This window comes from Bidens hawaiensis, unplaced genomic scaffold (genome assembly GCF_021521415.1).
Source record: "Bidens hawaiensis isolate Kalapana, Puna unplaced genomic scaffold, B.hawaiensis_p1.1 tig00013115_1, whole genome shotgun sequence".
Taxonomy (NCBI): domain Eukaryota; kingdom Viridiplantae; phylum Streptophyta; class Magnoliopsida; order Asterales; family Asteraceae; genus Bidens; species Bidens hawaiensis.
Window position 1 is genome coordinate 231,109 of NW_027492105.1, and position 27,209 is coordinate 258,317.

The 27,209-nt window shown below is 36.9% G+C and overlaps 1 pseudogene; it reads left to right on the forward strand.

The window, feature by feature from the left end:
* The first annotated feature begins 17,790 nt into the window (after nucleotides 1-17,790).
* On the forward strand, nucleotides 17,791-18,725 carry LOC143543264 (protein SRC2-like; annotated as a pseudogene).
* Nucleotides 18,726-27,209: the final 8,484 nt, after the last annotated feature.

Here is a 27,209-nt window from a genome sequence, read left to right on the forward strand (position 1 = left end):
ATAAAACTAAGGCTATAAGCTGCCTTTGTGTTGAAGGCTTAGAAGGCTGCAAAAATATATTACAACATTAGTTCCATGAAATTAAAAACTTTTACTTCCGATATCAAATCACTCAATTTTTATAAATTTATGACGCCCGCTTTTGTTGCTTGTGCTTTGCGTTGTTTGAAACAAATATCGGTTTATGGTTTAATTAATTTTTATTTTCTAGTTAGAAACATTGGATACCAAGCACACCCCTAAATTTTGAGTATGAAACTATGAATGCCTAGAGATGAGGGGGGGACATGTCTCCTTCGAATCCATAAACCTTAACTTGATAATGACTTATTATTATTATTATTATTTTCTTTTTTTTCTTCTTTCATCTCCTCTCTCCACCCATTTCTCTATCAAGAGATTTGACATTATGACAAGATTGTGACATTTTAATTTTAATAAATATTTATTGTTAATTTTGAGAAGTGATGGATTACATTTAGAAAAACATATAGAAAGTGGTAATATTGCTAGTTATGTAATGTCTATTTGTTTATGATAGAATAATTTAACATATATTGTCATGTGACGCAAATTTGGTTTGAATTTACTTTACTTGCTTAAATCCTAAATATTTAAATTTTATACACGAATAACAATATGTATGTGAAAACACATGAAAAACAACACATACGTGGATACACATATGAATAACAATGCATATGTGAATCTATGCATGATATGGTGTTGTATATCACTTTAGTTTAAGTTATTATTTGTAGGAAAAAGTACATCACACGAGTAAAAACGTTACTCCTAGTTATGTACCTAATGACTTTACGAGTGATTTGTTTTTAGCAAAACCGTATAGACACAACACAAAAAAAGGTTAATGTTTGGATATTAAACTTTTCTTTTTTATTTTGGATAATTACCAACTTAAAAATAACTTTAAATTACTTTGTTACAAAAATAAGATGTTTATACAATTTCCAATACCATCTTTCCTTGAAAAAGTACAAGACTTTTATGAAAAGGACTAAAATTTGGTATAAAAGCATCTTTTTCTTCTCTTGGGTGAGGTGTTTATCACATTAAACATGTGAACATGGATCATCTATCTAAAAACATAACAGTTTATGTTTTAATATATTGACAACAATCTCAATAAATAAAATATAAAAAGATAGTAAAATATGGTATGTGAATGAGTGAGTTTAGAACTTTAGAGCAACTGTATGTTACATGAATGTATACAATAAATGATTTATGATATTTTTGATCTCTCATATCTGTGCATTTATAGTTTTAAATCAAATTTAGAGATTAATTAACATTTATGTTCATATATTATTGAAAATAGTACACGTCTATCTTTTTTTTTTTTTACAATATTTTTTAAACGACGACTTTCTTGCGTTTTTTATTATCGCACTCTCTAAATTGGAAAACCACCGTTGGCCCATTTTGATCATACTATATTGTCTTAAGTCTTAACCAGGCTCACGCTGGCTTCAGAGTTTGGCCTGGGTGTTCCCCGGTAATCCAAACCGCTGGTTGCCACTTGATAGCCGGGTGAGCTCGGGATTCGAACTGACAACCTTGCACAAAGCCTAGCTCAAATTATTCATTGCCTTAATCCACAAAATGCGTCACAAATGAAGATTAAACATAAATCTCCACTAAAAAACCCAAGCCTCGTATTAACATGACACAATTAATTTAATTAATAATTTAGAAACCAATTTAGTGAGTGATTATTATATGTGCCCCAACATGATCCTGTTACACAAACATCTAAACAGTGATCCAATTAGTTAGGCATACAAACCAACAAACACACAACTGTAGACTAATGTGATGAATCAATTACAAATTAGACACATGTTTATTTCAAGTCATCTTTAAACCAAACTGAGAAGGTCTTTGGCTCTTGGCAGTCACAAAAGATTAAACTCTTGTTTGTTCAAGTGGCAGTGGGTCCCACTCACCCTTTATTTTGGTGGTTTTTAACAAATTCACCTTTTATTCATTATTATTCATGAATCCCATAAAACAAAACAAAACTCCTTCCGCCATTTCATACTCTTTTACTCTTTCTTTTACACTCTTCTTCACAACCATCCAACTTTTGATTCGTTTTGCATTAAAACTCTTTTAAGACCCCCAAGAGTTTAAATATAAAAACTGGATTATAAAACATTCCAAGAGTTTAAAATATAATACGGGACACGAACAGTTAGGCCATCATCAACACTAAGTATTCGTACTTAAACATCTATATACATCCATATATTTATATCCCTATAAATACCGTCCAAATAATAACATCAGGGTCGAGCACACGTACAACCCAAACACGTAACATCTCATCCAAGTAATAACATCAGGGTCGAGCACACGTAACATCAGTGCATGCAAACACAAATAGGTCTACTCATATTCAATTATTGCCAAGTCTACTAACATCCTCGAGTCTAGACCATCAATAATGTATGTAACCTTAAGGACACATATGACAAACTGAAAATTTTTCTTACTTTTTCAGACACTCATCATGACTTGACTCAAATTTTCGGGACGAAAATTCTTTAACATGGGAATGATGTGACAATCGTCAATTTCAGGTTAACTCCGTTAACTCAACTCCGTCAATTCAAACTAAAGATCACTGAATCTATAACGCACACTTCATTACATTTAAACTAGGGTTTAAATGACGCTTAACACTTACTACATGTGTAGTCTTTCGGGAATTGCACCGAAACGCAAACGAGTTGACGCAAACGATTGATGAATAAACGAAAAACGTCAAAACAGTAATTATGTGATAATTATGTGTTAGACTTATGTGTTGTGTGATAACATGGTTATAAACGTTAACTCAAGATGTAAACAAGTTAGTTAGGCTAGCAAAGTAATACTTAGAAGTAGAGAGACTTGAATGTAACATGTTATGTTTATAAATACATCATTAACCAAACCCTAACTTATTTTCTTTCCCCCACACCACATCCCGATCGGAGCTTTCTCCCCTCCCCCTCACGGCTGCCGTCACCTTTACACACACATACAACCATCAATTCAAGTGTTTGATTGAAGAATTAGGTGCTAGGAAGGTATAATCGATTATCCTATGCATCCTTTATACTTGATTTTGATGTTTGTTGGGTTAACTACAAACCCTAGCTGCCGATTCTTGTATGGTGTTGTGTTAATATGATTGTTGTTGATTTGTTAATGATACGATAACTAGAATTGATATTGTTACATGCTAATTACTTGTGTCTTTGATTTGAGTTCAAACAAAAACCCTAATCATGTATGTAAGGTGTAATTGATGTGCATGGGTAGTGATTATGGAGTCTAGAGTGTTATATGAATGCATGATGGTCCATAGATAGTTGATATGTTGAGTTTGGATGCAAACAGTTTCTGGACAGAATGTGTATTTGATGTTTAAGTGACAGTAACGAAGTGTAAATGTAAAAATTGGTTGAGATTATTGGTACTACAGTAAACTAGGTTGAGTCTAGTTTCAATAGAGTATAAATTTGTAATTTTTGGACAAGTAAAGGTTAACTTTTATGATTTTACAAAAACGTTGTGCAAAGCTGAGCTGTTAGACCTGCTGTTAGGTTGTTTTGTAAATGTTATATCTCATGAACTACGAGACCAATTGGGTTGGTTCCACTTCTGGAAGTTGACTTATTGAGTTAGGAACCTAACCCAAGTGGTCTTGCATTTATTGGATTTTTCTTTTAACGGGAATTGCAAATAAAATTCTGTTGCGCATGAATTTGACTGTTATGAGTTTGCTGTAATTATTTGATGATTGTGAGAAATCTATGTGGAATAAAAATATAATAAAATATTTTCTGAAAACCTAAGACATATATGCTTCTGTGATGATTTTTGGTAAATTAATTGAGATGCTATGATCGGTGGAATAGTACAATCTTTTAAGTAGAATTTCTGTCTCGGTGAAACTAGCTGCTGAGTTTTGTGAAAATGCATGAAATATGATACTTGCTAATTTATTATCGTGTTTTGACCAAATTGCCCTTGAGGGGAATGATTGCAAGATAATTGTCATGATTTGACCAAAATGCCCTTACGGGGAAAAATTGCTAGTGATATACTTTATGAATACATGACACGTATATGATTGCTTACACATGTAATGTGTCACAAATACACTTGTTAAAGTCACACACGATTCACAAACGAAACACGAAACATGTTATGTGCATAGGTATTATGTGCCGGGTCTAGAGACTCGATAATATTCCGACACTTAGAAAAATCTCTTTGTTGTTTTAGAACGCTAGAGAGAGTTTTTCTGTGACGCGCATCTTGGTGATTTAATTTGGGAAATTCTTCGCAAACAGTGAGTTTCACTTTCCCCTTTTTAAACTGTTTTAAACGCTTTTCTTTTGGGGGAGATAACATACTCCACAACGCATTTTAAGATTTTGTTAGTAAATTATATATCACTTGTAAAGGCTAAGTAGCAAACGAAACAATTGAAGTCCTACACATCGAACCGGTTAATATTTGGAATAGCGAGTCACTGTTGAGTAGTACTACTGGGTTTGACAAACCCCACCCAACGCTAAACTCGACTGGAGGTCGAGCGGGTGTAATTTTGGCTAACACGTACCATGGTCTGGAGGACCTGGTGACATGGCACTTAATAAACGAGTCAGCTTCGGTGTCGAACACTTAGTAATACTTGTTGTATAGACTAGCTACCTATCGATATATAATTGACGTAACACTATCTGGTAACGCAAAACGCTGTAACGCAAAACGCTGTAACGCTGTAACGCACAACGCTGAACGCAAACGCTGAATGCTTTATTTTTATTTAAACTTATGAACTCACCAACCTTGTGTTGACACTTTTAGTATGTTATTCTCAGGTAGCCGAGGCGGACGCGCGGTTTAGGAACATGCATTGATTGAAAACGCTTTTGTTATGCAAACTTATTTTTAACGGTTATCATTGGTTTTAAGTCGTCCTGCGTGACGCAACTTTTGGACTAAAGGTTTTTACGCTTCCGCATTTATTTACTCGTAAATGTTTTCATGGTTTTGAAACTTTATTTTATGGTTTGATTATAACTGATGATTCCGATCCTGTTAGTTCACACCCTCTGACGGTAAAACTCCGTCAGTGGATTTTGAGGGTGTGACAGATTGGTATCAGATCCATTGGTTATAGCGAACTAGAAGCTGCATGCATACTAGACTATAACCGCGACGACCCATTAGTTATAATGATACGCACTGCATAGGTTTGTGTAGTCTTGTAATCTTATCTCTTTACCTCTTTCACTCATACGCGCGCGCATACACGGCTTACTTGTAGGAATGTCGACGCCACCCTCATCATCATCCGATTCGATGACGCATGCTCACGGGAAGGAACCGCAGTTACCCACCGCATCGCCACCCCGAGTAGTCCCGGAACTCGAAGCTCCCGTACCGAAGAGGTACCGCCTATCCGGAGGCATATACGAAAACGACGTTAGCTGGGATTGGTACCCTAACATGATTAGACGTATGGTCTATCGCGAGCAAGTTCCCCCGTTACCTCACCCGAACCACCCTGCTTATCCCAACACCCTACCACCCATAACCGAACCTGTAGAGCGATTTCTCGCAGCTGTTGTTTCTTGTTTGGAGCGTGATGTTGGTTACATGCGCTATACGAGAGCGAACGTTTCCGGACTGTTAAAAGACGGAACCGAGACTAAGGAGGAGATTGCCCGCATGGCAGCGGCAATGAAGGAAATGCAAGAAGCAAGTGATCAACAAATGAAGATTATGGGGAAGATGCAAGCCGAGATGATAGACTTGCAAGAGCAACTCCAAGAAGCAAAGACCCGAACCGAGATAGCTTTAGAGCGTTGTGATGTCTTACAAATGCAACTTGCTCAGAACGCAGCCGAACCTGAGGCAGAGCCTGAGGCCGAGCCTGAGGCAGAGCCTGAGGCGGAGCCTGAGGCGGAGCCTGAGGCCGAACCTGAAGAAGATCCCGAAGAGGAGCCTGAAGAAGATCCCGAGGAAGATCCCGAGGAGGAACCCGAAGAGGAACCGGAGGAAGAACCGGCTGAGCCAGAGGCACACTCAGAGGTGTCCCCAGACGATGTGCAAATGTGCAAATTCTTGGATTGGAACTGGCTAACGCTATGAACTGAGAAGAGTTCAACAATATGATGCGAGAAGAGTACTGTCCGAGAGAGGAGATTTCGAAGTTAGAGTCAGAATTTTGGTCACTGAAGATGGTGGGCTCGGAAATTGAAGCCTACACTACTCGTTCTCACGAGTTGGCTGTGATGTGTCCGCGGATGGTGGATCCGCCGAGTAAGAGGATTGAAATGTACATTGATGGGTTAGCATCGTAGATTCAGGGCATGGTGACGTCTTCCAGACCAGCCACGATTCAACAAGCGATCCGTTTAGCTCACAAACTGACGGATCAGGCTGTGACCCAAGGTGCGTTACCACCTAGGGGTTCAACCACTAAGGCCCGTGACAACCCGAGTAATGACAACAACAGCAACAGCAACCCGAGCAGCGGAAAGAGGAAGTTTGACAACACCAGATCCTCATCCTCGAACCTCCCACCGCAACAACACTACCGTAAGCCCGAATTCACTCGGAGCTTTAACAATCAAAGTCACAACAACAATAACAACGGTAGCGGGCAGGGTTCGAGCGGATATGCTGGGAAATATCCGAAGTGCAATAGGTGCAACTATCATCATGTTGGCCCGTGTAACCGTGTCAAGTGTCAGAGATGCGGAAAGATGGGTCACCAGGCGAAGGAGTGTGGAGGAGACCTTGCGGCAACGGGTGCTCCTAAACCACCTATGACGACGAAGGGATGTTACGAATGTGGGCAGGAAGGTCACTTTAGGAAGGATTGTCCCAAGCTGAAACCGAACGACAACAATGGGGGTAATGGAAGTGGCAGTAATGGTGGAAGCAATGGCAAGGGAAGAGCTTTTGTGATTGGGTCGGGTCAAGCCCGCAATGATCCGCACGTGGTGACTGGTAAGTTCTTTGTAAACGATTGTTTTGCTTCTGTATTGTTTGACACTGGAGCTGATAGGACAACAATGGGGGTAATGGAAGTGGCAGTAATGGGGGTAATGGAAGGATTGTCCCAAGCTGAAACCGAACGACAACAATGGGGGTAATGGAAGTGGCAGTAATGGTGGAAGCAATGGCAAGGGAAGAGCTTTTGTGATTGGGTCGGGTAAAGCCCGCAATGATCCGCACGTGGTGACTGGTAAGTTCTTTGTAAACGATTGTTTTGCTTCTGTATTGTTTGACACTGGAGCTGATAGGAGTTTTGTGTCGAAAGCCTTTAGTCAACTCTTAGACTTAACTCCAACTCCGTTAGATGCTAAGTTTCCTGTTGAATTAGCTGACGGTAAGACTATAGTAACGACTCATGTACTTGCGGGATGTAAGTTAAAACTGTCAGGTCATGTCTTTGATATCGACTTTATTCCTTTTACGCTTAGTAGTTTCGATGTCGTTGTCGGCATGGACTGGTTATCCGAGAACCGAGCGGAGATTATATGTCACGACAAGATAGTTCACGTTACTACCCCTTCCGGCGAGATCATTTCGGTCCGAGGTGAGAGGGGCGGCATGACCACCAGCATCATTACCCTTATGAAAGCGCAGAAGTATCTACGAAAGGGTCATCCGGCAATTTTGGCACAGATCGTTGAGAAACCCGCGGAGGAGAAACGAATTGAAGATATACCGGTTGTGCAAGACTTTCCGGAAGTTTTCCTGGAGGATTTGCCTGGACTCCCTCCTATTCGTTAAGTCGAATTTCAAATCGAGTTGACACCCGATGCAGCACCCATAGCACGAGCCCCGTATCGGCTCGCACCGGCGGAGCTTCAGGAACTGTCCACTCAATTGCAAGATTTGTTGGATAAGGGTTTTATCCGACCTAGCTCATCGCCGTGGGGAGCCCCTGTCTTGTTTGTCCGAAAGAAAGACGGGACTTTCCGAATGTGCATCGACTACCGGGAGTTGAACAAGGTGACGGTCAAGAACCGTTATCCTTCACCCCGAATAGATGATTTGTTTGACCAGCTTCAAGGATCGAGTTACTACTCGAAGATCGATCTGCGATCCGGTTACCACCAACTAAGAGTGCGCGAAGAAGATATCTCAAAGACGGCTTTCAGAACACGGTATGGTCACTACGAGTTTTCGGTTATGCCTTTTGGCCTAACCAACGCACCAGCCGTATTTATGGATCTCATGAATCGAGTATGCAAGGCGTACCTCGACAAGTTTGTGATTGTGTTCATTGACGATATTCTCGTCTACTCCAAGAACGAGGCTGACCATGAAGAGCACTTGAGGTTAATTTTGGAATTATTGAAAAAGGAACAACTGTATGCTAAACTCTCGAAATGTGAATTTTGGCTTCGCGAGGTTCACTTTTTAGGACATGTGATCAACGAGAATGGTATCCATGTCGATCCCGGTAAGGTAGAGGCCATCAAAAACTGGGAAGCACCTAAGTCTCCGACTGAGGTGCGGCAATTCCTAGGACTGGCCGGCTACTACCGGCGTTTCATCGAGGGATTTTCAAAGATTGCTCAACCCCTCACCGCTTTGACTCACAAAGGCACTAAGTACAATTGGGGTGACGCGCAAGAATCCGCTTTTCAATTGTTGAAAACCAAACTTTGTAGCGCCCATATTCTAGCCCTCCCCGAGGGAACGGAAAATTTCGAGGTACAATGTGACGCATCTATACAAGGTCTCGGTTGTGTGCTGATGCAACTCGAGAAGGTTATAGCCTACGCCTCTCGACAACTACGGGTTCACGAGAAGAACTACACGACCCATGATTTGGAACTCGGAGTTGTGGTGTTTGCTCTTAAGATATGGAGGCATTACTTGTACGGTACCAAGTTTACCATTTACACCGACCACAAGAGTCTCCAACATATCTACGATCAGAAGGAGCTGAACATGCGACAGCACCGTTGGGTCGAGCTGCTCAAAGATTACGATTGTGCCATCAAGTACCACCCTGGCAAGGCCAATGTAGTGGGCGACGCCCTCAGCAGAAAAGAAACAGATAAACCCAGACGAGTGCGAGCATTGCAACTCACGATTCATGCCAACTTGCCCGATCAGATTCGCGATGCGCAACTTGAAGCTTTGAAAGATGACAATCTTCCATCGGAACTCATGCGGGGCATGAACAAGCAACTTGAAACCAGATCGGACGGGGTCCGATATTTTGAGAACCGGATTTGGGTTCCACGGTACGGAGAGTTGAGGACTCTAGTGATGGACGAAGCTCACAAGTCCCGATATTCTATCCACCCTGGCTCAGATAAAATGTATCATGATTTAAAGGCACTTTACTGGTGGCCGAACATGAAAGCCGACATTGCCACCTACGTGAGCAGATGCTTGACTTGTGCCAGAGTCAAGATAGAATACCAGAAACCATCTGGCCTACTGCAACAACCGGAACTCCCAATGTGGAAATGGGAACACATCTCAATGGATTTTATTACGGGTTTACCTAAGACACCGACGGGATGCGATACCATCTGGGTGATCGTTGACCGGTTGACTAAGTCTGCACACTTCTTAGCGATTAGGGAATCGGACAAAATGGAAAGACTAACTCGTGTTTACATGAAAGAAGTGGTGTCTAGACACGGAGTGCTTGTCTCGACCATTTCCGATCGAGATTCTCGTTTCACTTCGCACTTTTGGAAGTCGCTGCAAAGCGCACTAGGCACCCGTCTTGATATGAGCACAGCATACCATCCTCAGACGGATGGGCAAAGTGAACGAACTATTCAGACCCTGGAGGATATGTTGCGTGCATGCGTGTTGGACTTCGGAAAAAGTTGGGAACCTCACTTACCTTTGGTAGAGTTTTCGTATAATAACAGCTACCACGCAAGTATTAAGGCAGCGCCGTTTGAAGCGCTGTACGGACGGAAGTGTCGATCACCCCTCTGCTGGGCAGAGGTGGGTGACAGCCAAATCACTGGTCCGGAACTGGTACTCGAAACTTCGGAAAAGATTGTTCAAATCCGAAATCGCATGGCAGCAGCACGAGATCGCCAAAAGAGTTACGCCGACAAGCGCCGAAAACCTCTCGAATTTAAAGTGAACGATTGAGTGTTACTCAAAGTCTCACCTTGGAAAGGTGTGGTACGCTTTGGTAAGCGAAACAAACTCAACTCACGATATGTTGGTCCTTACCGGATAACTGAGAGCGTTGGTCCAGTGGCGTACCGACTGGACCTACCAACGGAACTCAGTGGCGTACACAATGTATTCCACGTGTCCAATTTGAAGAAATGCCTATCTGATGAAACCCAAGTAGTCCCTTTGGAGGAACTACAAGTCGATGAACAGTTACGTTTCATTGAGGAACCAGTCGAGGTTTTGGATTGGGAAACCAAGACGCTCAAGCACAGCAAAATTCCAATCGTTAAGGTTCGTTGAGACTCGAGACGTGGACCGGAGTTCACGTGGGAACGCGAGGATCAAATGATGAAAAAGTATCCTCACCTTTTTGAAGGGCTAACCAAACACAGAAAACCGCGAAACCCGGCAAACCGTCAGACATCACCGGAGGTATGAATTAAATTTCGGGACGAAATTTCTTTCTACCAGGGGATGATATGACAAACTGAAAATTTTTCTTACTTTTTCAGACACTCATCACGACTTGACTCAAATTTTCGGGACGAAAATTCTTTAACATGGGAATGATGTGACAATCGTCAATTTCAGGTTAACTCCGTTAACTCAACTCCGTCAATTCAAACTAAAGATCACTGAATCTATAACGCACACTTCATTACATTTAAACTAGGGTTTAAATGACGCTTAACACTTACTACATGTGTAGTCTTTCGGGAATTGCACCGAAACGCAAACGAGTTGACGCAAACGATTGATGAATAAACGAAAAACGTCAAAACAGTAATTATGTGATAATTATGTGTTAGACTTATGTGTTGTGTGATAACATGGTTATAAACGTTAACTCAAGATGTAAACAAGTTAGTTAGGCTAGCAAAGTAATACTTAGAAGTGGAGGGACTTGAATGTAACATGTTATGTTTATAAATACATCATTAACCAAACCCTAACTTATTTTATTTCCCCCACACCACATCCCGATCGGAGCTTTCTCCCCTCCCCCTCACGGCTGCCGTCACCTTTACACACACATACAACCATCAATTCAAGTGTTTGATTGAAGAATTAGGTGCTAGGAAGGTATAATCGATTATCCTATGCATCCTTTATACTTGATTTTGATGTTTGTTGGGTTAACTACAAACCCTAGCTGCCGATTCTTGTATGGTGTTGTGTTAATATGATTGTTGTTGATTTGTTAATGATACGATAACTAGAATTGATATTGTTACATGCTAATTACTTGTGTCTTTGATTTGAGTTCAAACAAAAACCCTAATTATGTATGTAAGGTGTAATTGACGTGCATGGGTAGTGATTATGGAGTCTAGAGTGTTATATGAATGCATGATGGTCCATAGATAGTTGATATGTTGAGTTTGGATGCAAACAGTTTCTGGACAGAATGTGTATTTGATGTTTAAGTGACAGTAACGAAGTGTAAATGTAAAAATTGGTTGAGATTATTGGTACTACAGTAAACTAGGTTGAGTCTAGTTTCAATAGAGTATAAATTTGTAATTTTTGGACAAGTAAAGGTTAACTTTTATGATTTTACAAAAACGTTGTGCAAAGCTGAGCTGTTAGACCTGCTGTTAGGTTGTTTTGTAAATGTTATATCTCATGAACTACGAGACCAATTGGGTTGGTTCCACTTCTGGAAGTTGACTTATTGAGTTAGGAACCTAACCCAAGTGGTCTTGCATTTATTGGATTTTTCTTTTAACAGGAATTGCAAATAAAATTCTGTTGCGCATGAATTTGACTGTTATGAGTTTGCTGTAATTATTTGATGATTGTGAGAAATCTATGTGGAATAAAAATATAATAAAATATGTTCTGAAAACCTAAGACATATATGCTTCTGTGATGATTTTTGGTAAATTAATTGAGATGCTATGATCGGTGGAATAGTACAATCTTTTAAGTATAATTTCTGTCTCGGTGAAACTAGCTGCTGAGTTTTGTGAAAATGCATGAAATATGATACTTGCTAATTTATTATCGTGTTTTGACCAAATTGCCCTTGAGAGGAATGATTGCAAGATAATTGTCATGATTTGACCAAAATGCCCTTACGGGGAAAAATTGCTAGTGATGTACTTTATGAATACATGACACGTATATGATTGCTTACACATGTAATGTGTCACAAATACACTTGTTAAAGTCACACACGATTCACAAACGAAACACGAAACATGTTATGTGCATAGGTATTATGTGCCGGGTCTAGAGACTCGATAATATTCCGACACTTAGAAAAATCCCTTGTTGTTTTAGAACGCTAGAGAGAGTTTTTCTGTGACGCGCATCTTGGTGATTTAATTTGGGAAATTCTTCGCAAACGGTGAGTTTCACTTTTCCCTTTTTAAACTGTTTTAAACGCTTTTCTTTTGGGGGAGATAACATACTCCACAACGCATTTTAAGATTTTGTTAGTAAATTATATATCACTTGTAAAGGCTAAGTGGCAAACGAAACAATTGAAGTCTTACACATCGAACCGGTTAATATTTGGAATAGCGAGTCCCTGTTGAGTAGTACTACTGGGTTTGACAAACCCCACCCAACGCTAAACTCGACTGGAGGTCGAGCGGGTGTAATTTTGGCTAACACGTACCATGGTTTGGAGGACCTGGTGACAAGGCACTTAATAAACGAGTCAGCTTCGGTGTCGAACACTTAGTAATACTTGTTGTATAGACTAGCTACCTATCGATATATAATTGACGTAACACTATCTGGTAACGCAAAACGCTGTAACGCAAAACGCTGTAACGCTGTAACGCACAACGCTGAACGCAAACGCTGAATGCTTTATTTTTATTTAAACTTGTGAACTCACCAACCTTGTGTTGACACTTTTAGTATGTTATTCTCAGGTAGCCGAGGCGGACGCGCGGTTTAGGAACATGCATTGATTGAAAACGCTTTTGTTATGCAAACTTATTTTTAACGGTTATCATTGGTTTTAAGTCGTCCTGCGTGACGCAACTTTTGGATTAAAGGTTTTTACGCTTCCGCATTTATTTACTCGTAAACGTTTTCATGGTTTTGAAACTTTATTTTATGGTTTGATTATAACTGATGATTCCGATCCTGTTAGTTCACACCCTCTGACGGTAAAACTCCGTTAGTGGATTTTGAGGGTGTGACAACACAAGACCATGAACGAGTCTAAAATATCCTAAGGCATATAAAATAATTCAAATATAGCTTTCAAAATGCACCATCACAAGTGAGACCATGTAAAACTATTCAATTCACTGTAACGAGTAAAATCGTTTAAAATTGTATTTCGGTGTTTATGCTAGCCCAAATCGTAAAAGAGTAAAAAGGGCATCATGAACTCACCTGAATCAACCGAACACCTGCAATGAGCTAGGAAATCCCTAACTGCACAATCACAAGCAAGGGCCTGTAAATTATACACAACGCGTTACTAAACTAGACGGTATGAACACTCTAGCCTAATGGGCCGTTCAAGCCCAACAACTTGGCCCAAGGCCCAACAACTTGGCCCAAGGCCCAACCACTTGACCCAAGGCCCAACACTTTGGCCCAAGGCCCAACAACTTGGCCTAAGGCCCAACGATAATCAAATCGGGTCGAATGCGCGCGAAATAAACCTTAAAACCATTTGTTAAACGAATCAGCCCCGAATGGACCAAATTCCATTTTAAATCTTTTCATTCGTCAAGATTATGTCACCCGAGTTGATAGGGTTGACGGTTCCTTTTTACAACTCTTACTTTAACGTTTAAACGAAAATTCACGCACCGCCGACTCGATTGACGAAGCACTAACCCCAACAGCCCCGTGCATCAAAAATATAATTTTCCCATAGCCCTTAAACCCCCCTAGGGCTGTACAAACTGATTCGGTCGGTCATCCGATCGTTTAACGCATCAAACTCAACAATTGCCAATCCTACACCCGATAAACCCTAGTTTTCGAACTAAAATCGATTGACCGACCTAAACACCTCCATTGGCCATGAAATTTTAGTATATTGTAAGTGACATACCTAAGAATATGACGGAGTACGAACTTCAATTATAACAGCCCCGAAAGATGCGAGAAAGGGCAGCCACCGGTTAAGCCTAAAACGAACTTATTGATCAATACGAATATAACATGCAGATTTTAGCATGCAAAAATGTATTTTATTACACAAGAAAACCATGGAATTAAATTATTAAATTTTTATCAGTGTTACATAAATATCTTAAGTTTATAAAAATATTTTTATTATATTTTTCTAGTGGACACAAAAATCATAAAAATTCTTCTAACACAGAAAGGTATGTGCAGCTATTTCAGCTGCGCAACAAAATGGTTTTATTTTTATAAAATTCATTACCCAGCCAAATTAAACGATTCCAATTGGGTTTGGTTCCTAACTCAAAATATTAACTTCCAGAAGTGGAACCAACCAATTTAGACTTGTCAAAAAAAGGTTATGATGTCGGGAAGACGGACCATAATCCGTCGTCCCGCATCAGGTTTGACACTCGATTTTATAAAATCATAAAAACTATTCAAATCTCGTCCAAAAATTACGTATTATACCTTTCTGGAAACTAGACTCAAAGTAGAACATCATGGAATCAAGAATCAATCAAAAACAGTGGATTAACATCGCGTTACAGACCCTACAATAAACGTATACGAATCTGTCAGCAAGCTGTTATAATCAAAACTCAATCTTAACGACCAATAAGCGCGTTCATATGATCAATTAAGGTGTAAAAGACATGGGGAATCATAAAACCGACTTTGAATTGAAGTTTTCACGGCTGAAACTTGGCTAGGCAGAAGAAAAACGAGCAGGGGGTCCAGGTCCGACGGCTGCAAATAGGTTTAGGGTTTGAGTTTTCTTTTGTTTTATGATATAAAATTGTTACATCCAAGTCCCTCCAAATTGAAGTATGTAGCAACTTGGGTGGAAAGTTAAGTGAGAACGTTTACGAGGTTTGCAAGGAGCTCCCGGGAGAATGCCGGGTCAAGCCCGAAAGGTGTACATAACACTACAAGATTAAACCTTTTGTCGGAAATTAACGGACATTACACACGATCTTCGAGTGAAGGTTGCGGTTGGGTCTCCAGTATGCATTGAGAAGGGAAGGAGAAGTCAAGTCTTGGTTGTGAGGTTACACACATAATTATTAAGTAATACGATAATTGAAATAAAGTTTTAATGAGAAATTTTATTTGTAAAATAGTATAATTATATATTTAATCATAGTAATTTTGATTTGAAGGAGTAATCTTCATCACTGAATTGCCAGCCTCATCACACACACATATTTAATGCTCACCCCCACTTGTGCTCGTTAAGGTGTTAGCGGGCATTTGAAATAACGCCTCATTTGAAGGAGGTGTAATGGTCTTTAACAATCAATTGCTAGCTACATCAGCATCTATAACGTCCAACAAGCATCTACTATGTCCAGTCTAATATATAATATGCTTATCTTGAAATAGAAACAAGCGAAATATCATGAAGATAAATAAAAAAAGAAATATTGCTTTTGTTTATTTGAAATCATAGTAAATTTGTATTATACATTTCTATAGTTGGATGCCCAAGGACCCCAACTTTCCCTTCACATCGGACTAGTCATACATGAATCTCTCTCTTTCTCTCTCTCTCTCTTCCATCTTCACATTTCTCGTCTTTATCAGCTCTTAAAGACGAATTTAACCCCTTCTTTACAATGACCATCTTAGAATTCACAATCTCTCTCTCTTCACTTTCATGTCGACTACCACCTATGGACATGACCGAAGACGCAATGAAGATGGTTTTATTGAACATGGTTTTTATGCTCCGTATGTATTTTTTTTAGTATCGCTATAATAATATAGTACAACCATTACTCATTGGAGATATCTTGAAAGTTAAAATTACACCATTGAATCCACCGGAGATTACTCATCTTAGATGTTACCTACCAAAAACTGATTGCCTTTACCTCCCTAATGTTTTTTCAAGTGGATCTTTCCTTGTTTGAGAATGCCATGCCTTTTTCTTGCTCTTCAAATGCACCAAGATGTTAGAATTCACATGTAAAGATTCTTTTGACACCTCGTTATCTGGCATAAGGTTGTGATATTCAAAGAGATGGCAAACCTAGAAAGCAAAGATAGGAGGGATTCAACAGTCAACACCAAGTAACCAACTACATATAAACCAAGCTTGCTATGTAAGATGAAGTGAAGATATCTTTAGCCGTCTCAGCCGGAAGCCTTGACCAAATGATTTATGACCCACAAGTATTTTCTAGGAAAATGGCTGTTATATAATATAAAAAAAAAGATAATAAAAGGAAAATCAGAATACCACTTCATCAACCCCGCGTTTACGTCATATTCTTGGTTTATTCGGTTTGAAATTACAAAAAAAAAAAAAAAAAAAAAAAGATTAAGTAGCAAGCAAACATTTCTCGAATATTCAAGATTTCCAAAATAATTAGGTATTTTTATTTTTTCTTTATTTTAAGCAAATGTTTAGATTACTTCGAAACAGAAGGCAAGCGTGCAACAAGCTGCGCCGCTAAAACTATGTAAACCAAATTATTATAATTAAAACTTTTTTTTTCTCAAAATAGCCTAATTTGACCAAAACATTTTTTTTTTCAAAAATAGCCAGGATTACATAAAATCCTCAAAATAACCTATTTTTTTCCGTCAGATCCAACGGAATTTCAATACCTTCCGACAACAATTTTAGGCCTTTAAAATCACGCAATGTGTCAACGTATTAATGGATATGACTGGATTCGTTAAAGTACCATCTGATCCGACGAAATTTAATGGAAGTGACGGAATTCACCATATTCTACCTCTCAATCCTTAAACCTCAATAACCAATTTCTATCTCCGTCTTTCTTATTTCTCTACAAAATCAAGCAAATCAATAGTCTAAATCGCTTAATTTTTTGTGGAGAACACAACCATAGTGTTCAATTTCACTCTAGAGTCTAGAATTCAAAATCAAAAATCCCCGAAATGAAAATATAGTGTTCGAAGAACAAATTAAACAGTCGGATCCGATAGAAACATGAACTGAACCGTTATACCCGACTGTTTATTATTACGTCACCTAGAACACGACATCCGTCAGATAGCTTAAAAAAACGTCAGATCCTCAGGAAAATAATTTGAATAAGTGTCAACATCTGATAGGCTATGCTAATGCGTCAGATAAGTTCTTGTTTCCATTGGATCCGACAGAAAAAATAAGCTATTTTAAGAATTTTTTTTTTAAAAAGCCAAATGCTATTTCTGAAAAAAAAGTCGGTCAAAATAGGTTATTTTAAGAATTAAAAAATATATATATATATAATAACTTACATACGATGACAACAAAACATTAAATAACTAACGTTTGCTTAACGGTAACAACGTTGTTGGTTTCCTCGAAACTGTCTTCTCGTGTTCTCCGTCTGTTCCTTATCTACAAAAACTCGGTTCCTAAATTCCAACTATATATACATATTCATATATTCATCATCTCCAATTCCATTCATAATAATAATAATAATAATAATAATAATAATAATAATAATATTCAACTCAAGCAAGCAACCATGACTCAAATACCACTAGAACTCAAACTCATCTCAGCAAAAGGACTTAACAAAGTCAACCTCATCGCCAAAATGGATGTCTACGCCATCGTCTACATCACCGGCAACGGGAAACAAGTCCAGAAGCAGAAAACCGGTGTCGATAAAGACGGAGACTCCAATCCCACGTGGAATCATCCGATGAAGTTTACGATAGATGAGCACGCTGCGTTACAAAACCTATTAACTCTTGTTGTTGATATCAAAGCGGAAGGCTTGTTGGTGGATAAAGACGTAGGAGAAGTACATGTTCCGGTTATGGAGCTTTTGGACGGTTATTCGGTTGGAGGGAAACCGTTACAGTTTGTTAGTTATCAGGTCAGGAAACCGAATGGCAAACCGAAAGGCGAACTCAATTTTTCGTATAAGTTCGGTAAGGTTGAGGAGCCGGTGATGGCGTATCCACCGGGGAAAGATAATAAGTTGGACGAGCCTGTTACGGCTTATCCAACGGTGGGTTATGGAAATAGTTCATTATACCCACCGTTATATACAGCAGCGGACGGTGCTGGTTCGGGAATTTATCCACCACCACCGGCCGCTGCTGCTGGTACTTATCCTCCTGTGGGAGGAGTGTATTATCCTCCTACGGGGTACGCTCAACCACAGGTGGGATATGGGTACCAGTACCAGCAGTCAGGTTACAATGGTTACCCTCCGCCTCCACCAATAGGGTCGGAGGGTATCCTTCACAACCACAAAAGCCTCAGAAGAATAAATTAGGTCTTGGATTGGGAGCTGGATTATTGGGAGGAGCGTTGGGCGGTTTATTGCTAGGGGATATTGTGTCGGACGCTGCTAGCTGTGGCGGCTGTGGTGGTGGTTGCGGTGGCGGGTGTTGAAACCTCCAAAAGTGTGAATTGGTTCGTAGTAATTGTCATCCTAAAATCAAAAGAGATGGATTAAGGATAGTTGTACATGTATTTTAGTTTTGTTATAAGTCGACTAAATTAATAATGTAGAGGCTAAAGTTTGGCATAAAACAACCTATGGCCGAAAACAATTCAAGTGTTGATATTGTCTATTCATGATGGATAAATAAATAATGTATATGAAAAATATTTTTCTCTACAAATATTATAAAAAGTTATAAATCAAGAGTATAAACACTCATCGTTTGAGTTAATATTAACCATCTTATCTAACATTCATTCTTTAGTTAAAAGAGTTTGTATTCATTAAAACGATCTCTAATTCGATAGGTATCTCCGTTACAATAATTCGAAATAAAGAGGATGATCTCGTCTTCTCATCTCCCTAAATTTATGATCGATGGGTTGTTTATACTTTATTGAACTTGTTTAATAAGGGGTTCTTCTTTAACAAAGACAACATTTACATATATAAATGCGTACAATCATTTAAATCTATACAATAATCGTCCTACTATGGGTGACATCCTCCATTTTTCAAGATATCGCCCTTGCCAAGGGCTACCCAATCAACTTTTTCAACGATTAAATCTGTATAATGATAAATAATTTTATATTTATTTAAAAGGATCAAATAGACGGTTGAAAAATGTATAATCTAAATATGAACTACAATTATCAATCCTAAAACAATTCATGATTTCAACTGTTTACAAACTCATGAAAATTAATGTATCGTAAAATCACAAACAACTTTTATGATGCAGACTTCCTATTTATTAGCAATTAATAATTATCTAATAATCAGACAAATACATCTTTTCTTTAATAGCAAGACCATCACCAATAGAAGGTGTTTTTTAATGTTTTTGGATGCTTACATGACATTTGTCCCTACTAAAACACCATATTCCTCCTCGATCCTTTATCTCTCCTCTCTCATCCATCTCCCTCACAAACACATTCTTCATCAAGAATCTTTCTACACTATCTCTCACCTATATTACACCATCTCTCCTTCACATCATTTTTTTTCTTAAAAACACCTCAAAAATCTTATATTGTGGATGCTCTAAGATGTTGATACTTTATTGTCAGTTAGACAATTATAAAGACAGAAGTTCATCTTCAAAACCCGAGTCATGGTCTTCATAAGCTTATTCATCTTCCAGACTTCATGTCAAACAGTCAGAGGTTTTTGACCCTGATCTTCAATATTGCAATTACATAAAATCTAAGTAAACTATTACATATATAGTACAAATAAATCTAAGCAATGGTTTGAACCTAACAACTTGTTAAGAGCATCAACGATGCAACATTTTAAACTTTCACAAATCGTCATATCAGCTACCACATCATATTCCAAACTTTCTTCAAAAACATTTTTTTCTTATAACACTACATCCTTGCATTAAACACTTTTGGATTTGATGAAAATTAATAACACTAATAAAGAAAGAAAAACAATTAAAAAGTTAGTTTTTAAAATTTTTTTTGACCGCTTGAAAACCTAATAAACACGTAACCTTTTTAAAAAAACCTTAAAAACAATGTACCAATGTAATATATATATATATATATATATATATATATATATATATATATATATATATATATATATATATATATATATATGAGAAGTATAGTTTGAAAATCCTCTTGAGTTGAGAAAACCTTATGTAACATCGTTTTTTTTTGTTACATGCAATATATGTTGTTACATTTAATACAAAACATCGAAAACATAAGTTGCTATTTTTTTTTACATTTTTTAGTAATTTTTATATATGTTTTCAGGAAAAAGAAAATGTAAATAAACTTTTACATCTTTATCTTTAATTAAAAACATGTGGTTGAGAATGAGTTTTTAGAGTTTTTACAAATCAAGTGAGTTTTTATTCTAACCTAACCCTATATATATATATATATGCCATATTACGCCACCACACATTAAAAAAAAGTTAATTACATTCCCGGGTGGGACTGTCATGGTCTGCCAATTGAGTTAAAAGGCAAGTGATAGTTTGTCCTTGTGTATTTTCAATTAAGAACTCTTAAATAGGTTGAGAACTTTAAGAACTAGTTATAGCCAATCAAATTATTTTATTCATTATCTATCTACTTTTCAAATAGGAGCAGTGAAGTCTTTCTAAACTTTTACCATGATTTTAAATCTCCTACAATATCTCATAATCACGATTCGTTTGAATATATACATCCCAAATTCCTATTTTTCCTCATGATTTAATATTTATTTTGTTTACGATTAATATTTGGAGAAAGTAGCCTACGGATAAATGTTTATTATCTCTTTTTGGTTTTTATTTTTTTAATTTACGATTTCTTTTATTGCAACTAAACTCTATCAATTCATAAACTTGAACATGTTTAAAAGCTATTTGTATGCTTTTTTATTGAAACTGTATTTTTATGATACCATATTTATTTTTTTTATTTACAGAGTTGCATAATTCTCATATTTATATGTTTATATATATGTAAATGTGCTATTTACACATGTGCATAGGTTATTTTCAGATCACCTGTTAAAGTTGCATTTGCAAATTTTAGACATATTTACATAGTGTAAAGTTTAATGTTTGTTTTAAAGGAAAAACAAATTTTACATATATTTACATATAGTGTTGTAAATTTATAAGTTACATTAAGAGTTAACTATATGTAAATCCCAAATTTTACATATATTTACATATAGTGTAAATCCCATGAAAGATTTTTAGTTTTCCCAATTGTTGTTCCCACTAAGGTATATTCAATCCTGGAATTAATATAATTTGATTTAACCTTATTTTCTCTTTATGAAGAACGTGGGTTAAGAAAAGAGAGGAATAATCGGAATTTCTTTTTTGGTTACAACAGTTTTAAAAAAAGACTCAAATATCATTCCCGTTATACCCTTTATGCCTAAATTAAACCCTTCAACTAACAAGTTTCTTACAATAATACCCTTGTTTAATCACATCCATTGATTGATAAGATCGATGTCTATTAAAAGTTCTTAGAGTTCTTAACAAAAAATGAGTTCTTAAAGGATACTAACCCCATATATATATATAGATATATATATAAGAGAAGTATAGTTTGAAAATCCTCTTGAATTAAGAAAACCCATTAAAACCCTATGTAACATCGTTTTTTTTTGTTACATGTAATATATGTTGTTACATTTAATACAGAACATCGAAAATATAAAAAAAATGTTTTGCTATTTTTTTACATTTTTTAGTAATTTTTATATATGTTTTCAGGAGAGAGAAAATGTAAATAAATTTTACATTTTTTATTAACTTTAATTGTGTATCACAAGATTTAATCTTTAATTAAAAGCATGTGGTTGAGAATGAGTTTCTAGAGTTTTCACAACTCAAGTGAGTTTTTATTCTAACATAACCATATATATATATATATATATATATATATGGAAGATTTCAAATGAGAACCCCATTGAGTTTTAAGAACTCAAAAGAACTCAGTATAACGATTTTTTTTTTCAAATTTTTTTTACACATGCATAATATATGTAGGTTACATACACGTAAAAAAATTACAGAATTTTTTACGCACCGAGTCGACATTTTACACATGTGTAAAGGACGTAAAAGTTAGTGTAATCAGTTACATATTTATTCTCTCTCCTACTTTGACTTTTTTGTCAGATTTAATCTCAACCACATATTCCAATTCATTTAATTAAATGTGTGGCCTAGAATGAAAGTTCTTAAGTTCTTACAACTCAACATGGTTCTCAAAATATCCTTCCCCTATATATATATATATATATATATATATATATTATATATATATATATATATATATATATATATATATATATATATATATATATATACGGTAAGGTTAAAATAAAACCCATTTGAGTTGTGAAAACCCGCGAAAACCCTATGTAACATCGTTTTTTTTGTTATATGTAATATATGTTGTAACATTTAATACAAAATATCGAAACATCAAAAAAAATGTTTTGCTATTTTTTAACATTTTTTTACTAATTTTTATATATGTTTTCAGGAGAGAGAAAAAGTTATATTTATATTTACATTTTTTATTCACTTTAATTGTGTACCACAAGATTTAAACATTAATTAAAAACATGTGGTTGAGAATGAGTTTCTAAAGTTTTCACAACTCAAGTGGGTTTTCATTTTATACTTAGCTATATATATATATATATATATATATATATCATGTGAGAGAGGGGGCAAACTTCCACCGTATACACGTTCTGAACAACAAAAACCTCAACTAGCTCACATTGCTACTCGTCCGGTTGTTGTGTTTTTGTATTTTTCATACACGACCACATAAGCCACGTTATGGCCGCTCTAATGACCACAAGCATCAATTTTCTAATCTAGATAGTGATCATTGCTTTATATTTCCGCTTGGTAGTGATTTTTTTTCTATAAGTGTTTATAAAAATTACCATATATAATAACAGTTGGTGCTCAGTGCTCACTAGATACAATGAAGAACAAATAAGAAAAAATATTCTTTTGCTCTATCTTGGATCTTGATCTTTTTATTAATTAATCATGAACATTTAATGATCACTTTATATAGAAAATATTTAAAACCTTTATTTGGTTTATATATGGTTTAAATATGAGAAGAAGAATAATAAGCTGAAAAGCAACTTTCAAAAAGTGACCATACCTTCCTAGATCGATCCATGATGCACCTTGGTTCTTCTCACAGTACTTTCATCTTTTGAAATATATAGTCTTTTTAAGTTTTACAAACATGTTTCTAAATCATATAGCCAAGAATATTTTTGAAATATCAGAAAACACAAAGCCGACCATTCTTTTTTGCATCTATTTTCAGATATTTTGGTATATTTTCAAAGTGAAAAGTTGTGTTAATTTCTCAAATGGTTAGTGTTTTACAAAGTTATACATGCTGAGTTTTATATAAAACATTTTAGAATATTTTTCATCATGAAATATTCTTCCACTTAGAAATTCTAATGATCCTTATTTCTCTTATCATATTTTATGATTCTCCACCATGTATTAATTATGAGCATCTAATTTGTATCTAACCTTTTGCCTTGTTCTTAATGTAACACCCATATGTTTTCATATTTTAACCTGGTTTTAGGCTGTCTTTCTTACAATTATAGTTGTGGAGTGACTTTTCGATATTGTACCTAACTTCATTTGGCCTAAATATGGCATGGGCGATCCGCTCATCCATCATGATTCTTCTGTGATTGATTCTTCAATTTTCCTCTACATTTGACATTGTTGATACATATAGACATGTGAATTAATATACATATATTAACATTACATATTTTTTTCTTTACAATTTAAGCATCAGGTTACATACTCGTGTCACTCGACGCTTAATGGTGTTGTGCATTACTTGAATTTTGTAGTTTGGATGGCCAGTACTTTGATTTTGGTGGAAACTCAAGAAAAAAAAGAGAGAAATCTTTGGAAATTTTCTTCAGACACAAACGCATCAGCCAAAGTCATCACATCCTAATTCGAGAAGCACACATTATGAGGGCGATTCAAACAACTGTGCCCAAAACTCGATTGCCACAACCATGTGCGACACCAGATCTGCAACTTGAGTGATTAGCATGTGTTAATTGTATTGGCTTTACAAAGAGTAGTGGGTTCAGGTAGCCTTTATGGTAGCTCAATCCATCGTTTACATTGGCATAGTTGTATTAGCGCTTCTTCATTACATTATTTTAGGTGGTTGTTATGTGTTTATTGTTCTAGCTTTTAAAGAATTATATGATCATTAGATAGCCTTGATGGTCTAGCATACTTCCATATATCATGGGTAGAAAATGATCTCACCATAAGCTTGTGCGTGTTGTTATTGTTTTGCTAAGTGGATTCGAAATCTAAATGATATATTTTCTTGATATATAGATTATATTCTTCTTTATTGCTTCTTTCCCTTAGATTCTGTAACATTCGTTAAATTTCGGACTTTAAAACCTGACCCATTAAAATTTTTTTTCTATCTCAGTCTATTGTTCTTAAATCAAATTAATAAATTTATTATTAATCATTTATTTTATTTCACGACGCTCGAATTAGTTTCGATGATACTTTCTTTTCATAATCTAACTATCAAAGAATTGCCAAAACGACCCCTAAACTAAACTCCTAACCGTTTTTGCACCCACTCTAAAGTTCAGGGGACCGGTTTGCAATTATTATACAAACCCTTTCCTTCCTCCTCCTTCTTTCTCATCTATCGACCGCTTCCCACCCACCTTGTTTTTCTTGGCCCGTAATTCACGTCGGAAACCACGGAATTGATATTCCCATATGTTAAATGATCAAAAACGCGTCCAAATCATACCTTATTTATGTTAATTGACAGCTAATGAACACGGGTTTATCGTCATCACTAACCGCAGCTCGTTTAATCACAAATCACTATATATACATGACTATAACTCAACTAAATCATCCCACACCACCCTATGATCATCACGAACCTTAACCCTCTCTTAATCTTATCAAATGAAGTCGCTGTGATCAGTTTCAAACTCGTGTACATCCCGGATGTCACACTCCGGTCCAGGGCCTAGGAGTGTGACCATCAGTTGGTACCTGTTTTGTAAATATATCAGAGTAGCAGGTTCATTTTAGCGGAAGTCTTTAAATATTAAAATATTAATTTACATTATCAAAATTACTCGGGAATTAAACACCCGAGTTTCAGTTTTACAAAATAGTGATATTAATAATACAAGGATTTATAATATTCAAAAACGAGCCATCTTGAGCGATCTTCTATGACTCCAATCCATGTATACCATCTATTGTCATCTAATTACCTGCAAGGGTGGGAAAAACACGTCAGCTATATGCTAGTGAAACGTTGACTCGATAAAACATTTAAAACAGTCGTTAAATACAAACATAGTTTTCTGTTTCACAAACTCAGCAGGAATGCCTGTCCATTCCCTGGATTTGTACCACTGCCCTACACACAAAATTCAAAGGTTCCCCGAGTACATAGCCCCTGTTCGGAAACAACCTTCCCCTAGGCTATGTAACCCTGTTGGAGAACCGGTTATGACTGACTTGGTTTTGTATGCCAATTATCAGTTATGTTTGGATCCAGACACATGTGTATTCGGTCTGAGTTGCTTTTTATTATCTATTTTGTATTATAACGATTTTAGAGATTTTATCTCATGCAAACATTTATCAGACTCTTTGTAACAAACAACCAGTCTATTACAAGAGTAAAATCAGTTCAGACAGTAAAAGGTTAACGTGTTCACCTTATATTATCAGTTGGAAATATCAACCTCCTTGGTGTCACACCCGGCCCTGAGCGGCGGAAACAGCCGGGCGCGCGCGAGTGGGGATTGATAATTAAGCACGGGCCATTGCAAACATTCAAAGATTTTCATTGCGCATGAAAAGTTTAATACAAATACATTACATTGTTTAAAAATTACATAAAAACATCCAAGTATAAAACTGTTGAAGATTTCCAAGCCATATCCCCTTGCGCGGCGGGAACAACCACGCGCATCGAAGGGATAGAACTAAAATCTTCCAAAAAGCTAGTTTTAGATGTTCAGCGTGAGGTGCTCTAAGTGTGACTCCATGCGCTACCTAGTTATCTCCTGAAAGACACGTAAAAATATTTGAATCAGTATAAACTGAGTGAGTTCACAAGTTTTAGTAACTTGATAAATCGTATTGCATCATAATCTCGATACAAATCATTCTGAAACATAATTCTGATAGCATTATTAAACACATGCTTGGTAAAACATAGATCTATCAACATATTCTGATAAACTCGTTGCGCGGTTTACGCGCGAACATTTCTGGGAACTGTGCTCGTCTGTGTAAGTGGCGCTGCCACTACGAGCTAAAATAATGTAATACCGTCCCGCGGGTTACGCGCGGACACTTCTGGAAAACTGTGCTCGTCTGTGTAAGTGGCGCTGCCACTACGAGCGAATAATACTGTAATACCGTCCCGCGGGTTACGCGCGGACGTTGTGCCGGAAAACAAGGCGCTCGTCTGCGTAAGAGGAGCGACCTCTACGAGCGGGCTCAAACCCATAGTACTGCCCCATGACCATACTAGGCACTCGTCTGTGTAAGAGGAGCGACCCCTACGAGTGGGCGGATCAAACCAGCAGTCCCTACCCTTAGAGTTCCAATGGTAAAGTGATCACTTACTCGAATTCTGGCGCACATACATCGTAAACCATAGATAACCGTTTGCATTGCTCATCATGAAACATAATTTAAACACAATCGTTTGCATAACTTGTAAGTATAACATGATAAATCGTAATTTAAGTACGTGTCCCTCGCCCCGAAAACAGTTTAAAAACAGTGAAAACAGCGAGAATAGGGGCTGTGAGACTCACCTGAGGTTCTTGTTAAGGGATTAATCGAGATTCGGGTTTTCTTGGTGTTGGCCTTGGAATCGAAGGTCT